The sequence below is a fragment of the Eriocheir sinensis genome, chromosome 20 (assembly GCF_024679095.1).
Source record: "Eriocheir sinensis breed Jianghai 21 chromosome 20, ASM2467909v1, whole genome shotgun sequence".
Classification (NCBI taxonomy): Eukaryota; Metazoa; Arthropoda; class Malacostraca; order Decapoda; family Varunidae; genus Eriocheir; species Eriocheir sinensis.
Genome location: NC_066528.1, coordinates 20946671 through 20954721, shown reverse-complemented (window position 1 = coordinate 20954721; position 8051 = coordinate 20946671). Strand labels below are relative to the sequence as shown.

The 8051-nt window shown below is 30.4% G+C and overlaps 1 protein-coding gene across 2 annotated transcripts in view; it reads left to right on the top strand.

Annotated features, from left to right (window-relative positions):
* The window catches only part of LOC127001381 (uncharacterized), a 15079-nt gene extending 8332 nt beyond the window's left edge, over window positions 1-6747 (top strand). For both annotated transcript variants that reach the window (XM_050865942.1, XM_050865941.1), the window contains exons 6-7: window positions 273-3139; window positions 3243-6747. The gene's annotated coding sequence lies outside the window, so the exon portion shown is untranslated. The remainder of the gene's footprint in view (window positions 1-272; window positions 3140-3242) is intronic.
* Window positions 6748-8051: the final 1304 nt, after the last annotated feature.

The following is an 8051-nucleotide window of genomic DNA, read 5'->3' as shown; positions in this document are numbered from 1 at the left end:
AAAGTGATTAGTTGCATTTGGTTTGTCTTAAGTATATGGTCCAATGCAGATGGAATTAAATATTTATCCAGTTAAAGAAATTGTGTTGCAAGTGAAAAATTTAAAGTAATTAGTTGCATTTTGTCTCTTAACTATATGGTCCAATACAGATGGAAGTAAATACCCAGTTAAAGAAATTGTGTTGGAAGAGAAAAAATGAAAGTGATTAGTTGTATTTGGTCTGTCTTAACTATATGGTCCAATGTAGATGGAAGTAAATATTTGGTATCTAGGTAAAGAAACTGTGCAAGCGATGATTTTAAAGTTATTAGTTGCATTTTGTCTCTTAACTATATGGTCCAGTGCAGATGGAATTAAATATTATCTAGTTAAAGAAATTGTGTTGCAAGAGAAAAATTTAAAGTTATTAGTTGCATTTTGTCTGTCTTAACTATATGGTCCAGTGTAGATGGAAGTAAATATTCATCTAGTTAAAGAAATTGTGTTGGAAGAGAAAAAAATTAAAGTGATTAGCTGCATTTGGTTTGTCTTAAGTTTATGGTCCAATGCAGATGGAATTAAATATTTATCCAGTTAAAGAAATTGTGTTGCAAGTGAAAAATTTAAAGTAATTAGTTGCATTTTGTCTGTCTTAACTATATGGTCCAATGCAGATGGAAGTAAATATTTATCCAGTTAAAGAAATTGTGTTGGAAGAGAAAAAATGAAAGTGATTAGTTGTATTTGGTCTGTCTTAACTATATGGTCCAATGTAGATGGAAGTAAATATTTGGTATCTAGGTAAAGAAACTGTGTGCAAGTGATGATTTTAAAGTTATTAGTTGCATTTTGTCTCTTAACTATATGGTCCAGTGCAGATGGAATTAAATATTTATCTAGTTAAAGAAATTGTGTTGCAAGAGAAAAATTTAAAGTTATTAGTTGCATTTTGTCTGTTAACTATATGGTCCAGTGTAGATGGAAGTAAATATTTATCTAGTTAAAGAAATTGTGTTGGAAGAGAAAAAAATTAAAGTGATTAGTTGCATTTGGTTTGTCTTAAGTATATGGTCCAATGCAGATGGAATTAAATATTTATCCAGTTAAAGAAATTGTGTTGCAAGTGAAAAATGTAAAGTAATTAGTTGCATTTTGTCTGTCAACTATATGGTCCAATGCAGATGGAAGTAAATATTTATCCAGTTAAAGAAATTGTGTTGGAAGAGAAAAAATGAAAATGATTAGTTGTATTTGGTCTGTCTTAACTATATGGTCCAATGTAGATGGAAGTAAATATTTGGTATCTAGGTAAAGAAACTGTGTGCAAGTGATGATTTTAAAGTTATTAGTTGCATTTTTCTCTTAACTATATGGTCCAGTGCAGATGGAATTAAATATTTATCTAGTTAAAGAACTTGTGTTGCAAGAGAAAAAAAAGTAATTAGTTGTATTTGGTCTGTCTTAACTATATGGTCCAATGCAGATGGAATTAAATATTTATCTAGTTAAAGAAATTGTGTTGGAAGAGAAAAAAATTAAAGTGATTAGTTGCATTTGGTTTGTCTTAAGTATATGGTCCAATGCAGATGGAATTAAATATTTATCCAGTTAAAGAAATTGTGTTGCAAGTGAAAAATTTAAAGTAATTAGTTGCATTTTGTCTGTCTTAACTATATGGTCCAATGCAGATGGAAGTAAATATTTATCTAGTTAAAGAAATTGTGTTGGAAGAGAAAAAATGAAAGTGATTAGTTGTATTTGGTCTGTCTTAACTACATGGTCCAATGTAGATGGAAGTAAATATTTGGTATCTAGGTAAAGAAACTGTGTGCAAGTGATGATTTTAAAGTTATTAATTGCATTTTGTCTCTTAACTATATGGTCCAGTGCAGATGGAATTAAATATTTATCTAGTTAAAGAAATTGTGTTGCAAGAGAAAAATTTAAAGTTATTAGTTGCATTTTGTCTGTCTTAACTATATGGTCCAGTGTAGATGGAAGTAAATATTCATCTAGTTAAAGAAATTGTTTTGGAAGAGAAGAAAATTAAAGTGATTAGTTGCATTTGGTTTGTCTTAAGTATATGGTCCAATGCAGATGGAATTAAATATTTATCCAGTTAAAGAAATTGTGTTGCAAGTGAAAAATTTAAAGTAATTAGTTGCATTTTGTCTGTCTTAACTATATGGTCCAATGCAGAAGGAAGTAAATATTTATCCAGTTAAAGAAATTGTGTTGGAAGAGAAAAAATGAAAGTGATTAGTTGTATTTGGTCTGTCTTAACTATATGGTCCAATGTAGATGGAAGTAAATATTTGGTATCTAGGTAAAGAAACTGTGTGCAAGTGATGATTTCAAAGTTATTAGTTGCATTTTGTCTCTTAACTATATGGTCCAGTGCAGATGGAATTAAATATTTATCTAGTTAAAGAAATTGTGTTGCAAGAGAAAAATTTAAAGTTATTTCTTGCATTTTGTCTCTTACCTATATGGTCCAGTGTAGATGGAATTAAATATTTATCCAGTTAAAGAAATTGTGTTGCAAGTGAAATATTTAAAGTAATTAGTTGCATTTTGTCTGTCTTAACTATATGGTCCAATGCAGATGGAAGTAAATATTTATCCAGTTAAAGAAATGTGTTGGAAGAGAAAAAAATTAAAGTGATTAGTTGCATTTGGTTTGTCTTAAGTATATGGTCCAATGCAGATGGAGTTAAATATTTATCCAGTTAAAGAAATTGTGTTGCAAGTGAAAAATTTAAAGTAATTAGTTGCATTTTGTCTGTCTTAACTATATGGTCCAATGCAGATGGAAGTAAATATTTATCCAGTTAAAGAAATTGTGTTGGAAGAGAAAAAATGAAAGTGATTAGTTGTATTTGGTCTGTCTTAACTATATGGTCCAATGTAGATGGAAGTAAATATTTGGTATCTAGGTAAAGAAACTGTGTGCAAGTGATGATTTTAAAGTTATTTCTTGCATTTTGTCTGTCTTAACTATATGGTCCAGTGTACATGGAAGTAAATATTTATCTAGTTAAAGAAATTGTGTTGGAAGAGAAAAAAATTAAAGTGATTAGTTGCATTTGGTTTGTCTTAAGTATATGGTCCAATGCAGATGGAATTAAATATTTATCCAGTTAAAGAAATTGTGTTGCAAGTGAAAAATTTTAAGTAATTAGTTGCATTTTGTCTGTCTTAACTATATGGTCCAATGCAGATGGAAGTAAATATTTATCTAGTTAAAGAAATTGTGTTGGAAGAGAAAAAAATTAAAGTGATTAGTTGCATTTGGTTTGTCTTAAGTATATGGTCCAATGCAGATGGAATTAAATATTAATCCAGTTAAAGAAATTGTGTTGCAAGTGAAAAATTTAAAGTAATTAATTGCATTTTGTCTGTCTTAACTATATGGTCCAATGCAGATGGAAGTAAATATTTATCCAGTTAAAGAAATTGTGTTGGAAGAGAAAAAATGAAAGTGATTAGTTGTATTTGGTCTGTCTTAACTATATGGTCCAATGTAGATGGAAGTAAATATTTGGTATCTAGGTAAAGAAACTGTGTGCAAGTGATGATTTTAAAGTTATTAGTTGCAGTTTGTCTCTTAACTATATGGTCCAGTGCAGATGGAATTAAATATTTATCTAGTTAAAGAAATTGTGTTGCAAGAGAAAAATTTAAAGTTATTAGTTGCATTTTGTCTGTCTTAACTATATGGTCCAGTGTAGATGGAAGTAAATATTCATCTAGTTAAAGAAATTTTGTTGGAAGAGAAAAAAATTAAAGTGATTAGTTGCATTTGGTTTGTCTTAAGTATATGGTCCAATGCAGATGGAATTAAATATTTAGGCCTATCCAGTTAAAGAAATTGTGTTGCAAGTGAAAAATTTAAAGTAATTAGTTGCATTTTGTCTCTTAACTATATGGTCCAATGCAGATGGAAGTAAATACCCAGTTAAAGAAATTGTGTTGGAAGAGAAAAAATGAAAGTGATTAGTTGTATTTGGTCTGTCTTAACTATATGGTCCAATGTAGATGGAAGTAAATATTTGGTATCTAGGTAAAGAAACTGTGTGCAAGTGATGATTTTAAAGTTATTAGTTGCAGTTTGTCTCTTAACTATATGGTCCAGTGCAGATGGAATTAAATATTTATCTAGTTAAAGAAATTGTGTTGCAAGAGAAAAATTTAAAGTTATTAGTTGCATTTTGTCTGTTAACTATATGGTCCAGTGTAGATGGAAGTAAATATTTATCTAGTTAAAGAAATTGTGTTGGAAGAGAAAAAAATTAAAGTGATTAGTTGCATTTGGTTTGTCTTAAGTATATGGTCCAATGTAGATGGAATTAAATATTTATCCAGTTAAAGAAATTGTGTTGCAAGTGAAAAATGTAAAGTAATTAGTTGCATTTTGTCTGTCTTAACTATATGGTCCAATGCAGATGGAAGTAAATATTTATCCAGTTAAAGAAATTGTGTTGGAAGAGAAAAAATGAAAATGATTAGTTGTATTTGGTCTGTCTGAACTATATGGTCCAATGTAGATGGAAGTAAATATTTGGTATCTAGGTAAAGAAACTGTGTGCAAGTGATGATTTTAAAGTTATTAGTTGCATTTTTCTCTTAACTATATGGTCCAGTGCAGATGGAATTAAATATTTATCTAGTTAAAGAACTTGTGTTGCAAGAGAAAAAAAAGTAATTAGTTGTATTTGGTCTGTCTTAACTATATGGTCCAATGCAGATGGAATTAAATATTTATCTAGTTAAAGAAATTGTGTTGGAAGAGAAAAAAATTAAAGTGATTAGTTGCATTTGGTTTGTCTTAAGTATATGGTCCAATGCAGATGGAATTAAATATTTATCCAGTTAAAGAAATTGTGTTGCAAGTGAAAAATTTAAAGTAATTAGTTGCATTTTGTCGGTCTTAACTATATGGTCCAATGCAGATGGAAGTAAATATTTATCCAGTTAAAGAAATTGTGGTGGAAGAGAAAAAATGAAAGTGATTAGTTGTATTTGGTCTGTCTTAACTATATGGTCCAATGTAGATGGAAGTAAATATTTGGTATCTAGGTAAAGAAACTGTGTGCAAGTGATGATTTTAAAGTTATTAGTTGCATTTTGTCTCTTAACTATATGGTCCAGTGCAGATGGAATTAAATATTTATCTAGTTAAAGAAATTGTGTTGCAAGAGAAAAATTTAAAGTTATTAGTTGCATTTTGTCTGTCTTAACTATATGGTCCAGTGTAGATGGAAGTAAATATTCATCTAGTTAAAGAAATTGTGTTGAAAGAGAAGAAAATTAAAGTAATTAGTTGCATTTTGTCGGTCTTAACTATATGGTCCAATGCAGATGGAAGTAAATATTTATCCAGTTAAAGAAATTGTGGTGGAAGAGAAAAAATGAAAGTGATTAGTTGTATTTGGTCTGTCTTAACTATATGGTCCAATGTAGATGGAAGTAAATATTGCAAGAGAAAAAAATTAAAGTAATTAGTTGTATTTGGTCTGTCTTAACTATATGGTCCAATGCATATTCAAGTAGGTGTTTGGTATCTAGTTAAAAAAAAAAAAAAATGTTGTATGCAAAGGCAAATTCAGATATTGGTGTTCCAAGTATTATTGTAAAATTTGTTCCAAGGAAAATATTTTGGCATTGTGTTAGTAATGTTATTTTTTCTTAGTAAATATGGCAAGTTGTGTTAGTGTTTATCATCAGGTTGCAATTTATATGATATGGAATTTAGGCATTTTGTGAGGGGAAAGTTTCTCCAGTGAATACGTCAATCAGTTATATGATATGGAACTAGCAACTTCCATTCATGTTATTTCTTTTGTCATCAGGAAATATTAAAATGGAGTTGTAATTATGGAACATTGCATTCGTAATTTCTTCTGTCTCCAGGAAATATAAAAATGAAACTTGGAAATATAGGAACTTGCATTGATCTTTCTTTTTTGTTAAGGAAATATTAAAATAGAACTAGCAACTTGCATTCATATAATTTTTTTGTCATAAGGAAATATTAAAATGAAACGAAATATTGGAACTTGCATTCAACTTTCTTTTTTGTTAAGGAAATATTAAAATAGAACTTGCAACTTGCATTCATATAATTTTTGTCATAAGGAAATATTAAAATGGAACTGTAATTATGGAAAATTGCATTCATAATTTCTTCTATCTCCAGGAAATATAAAAATGAAATAGAAATATAGGAACTTGCATTGATCTTTCTTTTTTGTTAAGGAAATATTAAAATAGAACTTGCAACTTGCATTCATATAATTTTTGTCATAAGGAAATATTAAAATGGAACTGTAATTAGTATGGAACATTGCATTCGTAATTTCTTCTGTCTCAAGGAAATATAAAAATGAAACTTAGAAATATGGGAACTTGCATTCAACTTTCTTTTTTGTTAAGGAAATATTAAAATAGAACTTGCAACTTGCATTCATTCTATTTCTTGTCATAAGGAAATATTAAAATGAAACTAATTATGGAACCTTGCATTTATAGTTTCTTTTGTCTCAAGGAAATATAAAAATGAAACAAATATAGGAACTTGAATTTATCTTTCATGTTTAATAAGGAACTAGAAACTTGCATTCATAGTCTCGTTTTTGATAAGGAAGTTTATATAATTCTGATCAAGAAGAATTTTTGAGTTCATGTTGAGGTGAAACATGATTATGATTAAATGTGCTTTATGTAGATGCTTTTGGCTGTCAATATACCACTTAAAGCAATATATTATTTTTACTATTATTACCCTGTGTGTGTGTGTGTGGGAGGGAGAGAGAGTATAGAAAAAAATAAAATGATAAAATAATGAAAAACAAAGCTAATGATCACAAAAATAAAGGAAGAGAGAATATAAGAAAAATAAAATAAATGAGAAATATTTAACAGCTATAGAAAAAGTAAAGATAAGAAAGAAAGGAATGGAGAGAGAGAGAGAGAGAGATAAAGTAACAGGAGAAGGGGTTAGAAGCGAAAAGAAAAAAAAAAAGTACTATCACCAAGGTAATTTATCGCGAGGGAATGTTATGACACGTGGGTCGGTAAGGTCAAACTCCCATTAGCCAGCCCGGGCGCTCGAATAAAGGCGCCCTTGTCCACTGTCCTGAGGGGAACCACTAGACATACAGAAAGGGACTTTGCTCTGAAGGGGAGAAGGGAGCGTAAGGGAGACCAGTGTATATAAATGACTAAGTAAATGCCTACAGTAATTATCACTAATACACGATAGCCTACTTATACTTTCAATATTAGGCTATAATAGGCCTATATAGTGTCCTTTGAATGTCAGTCACGTGGACGTCAATCGCTTCTGAATGAATACGATGATGAGTTAACGAAAAAACGAAAATTCTCTCTCTCTCTCTCTCTCTCTCTCCATTCCTTTCTTTCTTCCTCATTATCTTTATTTTTTTCTATAGCTGTTCAATATTTCTCGTTTCTTATTTTATTTCTTATATTCTACCGTTTACCGTTTACCGTTGATGAGCCGCGGGATGCTATTCAACAGGTGCTTTCAATATTAACAGCGAAAGTTGTCCTCAATCCTAATGTTTGTAACGTCGTAGGATTTAGTGAATATGTGAGTCTTCAGCGCTTTCTTGAAGACTGCCAGACTGACGCTATTCTTAACATCCTCGGGTAACTCATTATAGAGCCGCGGGGTGCTATTCAACAGGTGCTTTCAATATTAACAGCGAAAGTTGTCCTCAATCCTCATGTTTGTAACGTCGTAGGATTTAGTGAATGGGTGAGTCTTCAGTGCTTTCTGGAAGACTGGCAGACTGACGCTATTCTTAACATCCTCGGGTAACTCATTATAGAGCCGCGGGATGCTATTCAACAGGTGCTTTCAATATTAACAGCGAAAGTTGTCCTCAATCCTCATGTTTGTAACGTCGTAGGATTTAGTGAATGGGTGAGTCTTCAGTGCTTTCTTGAAGACTGCCAGACTGACACTATTCTTAACATCCTCGGGTAACTCATTATAGAGCCGCGGGATGCTATTCAACAGGTGCTTTTTTTATTTACAAGAAAGG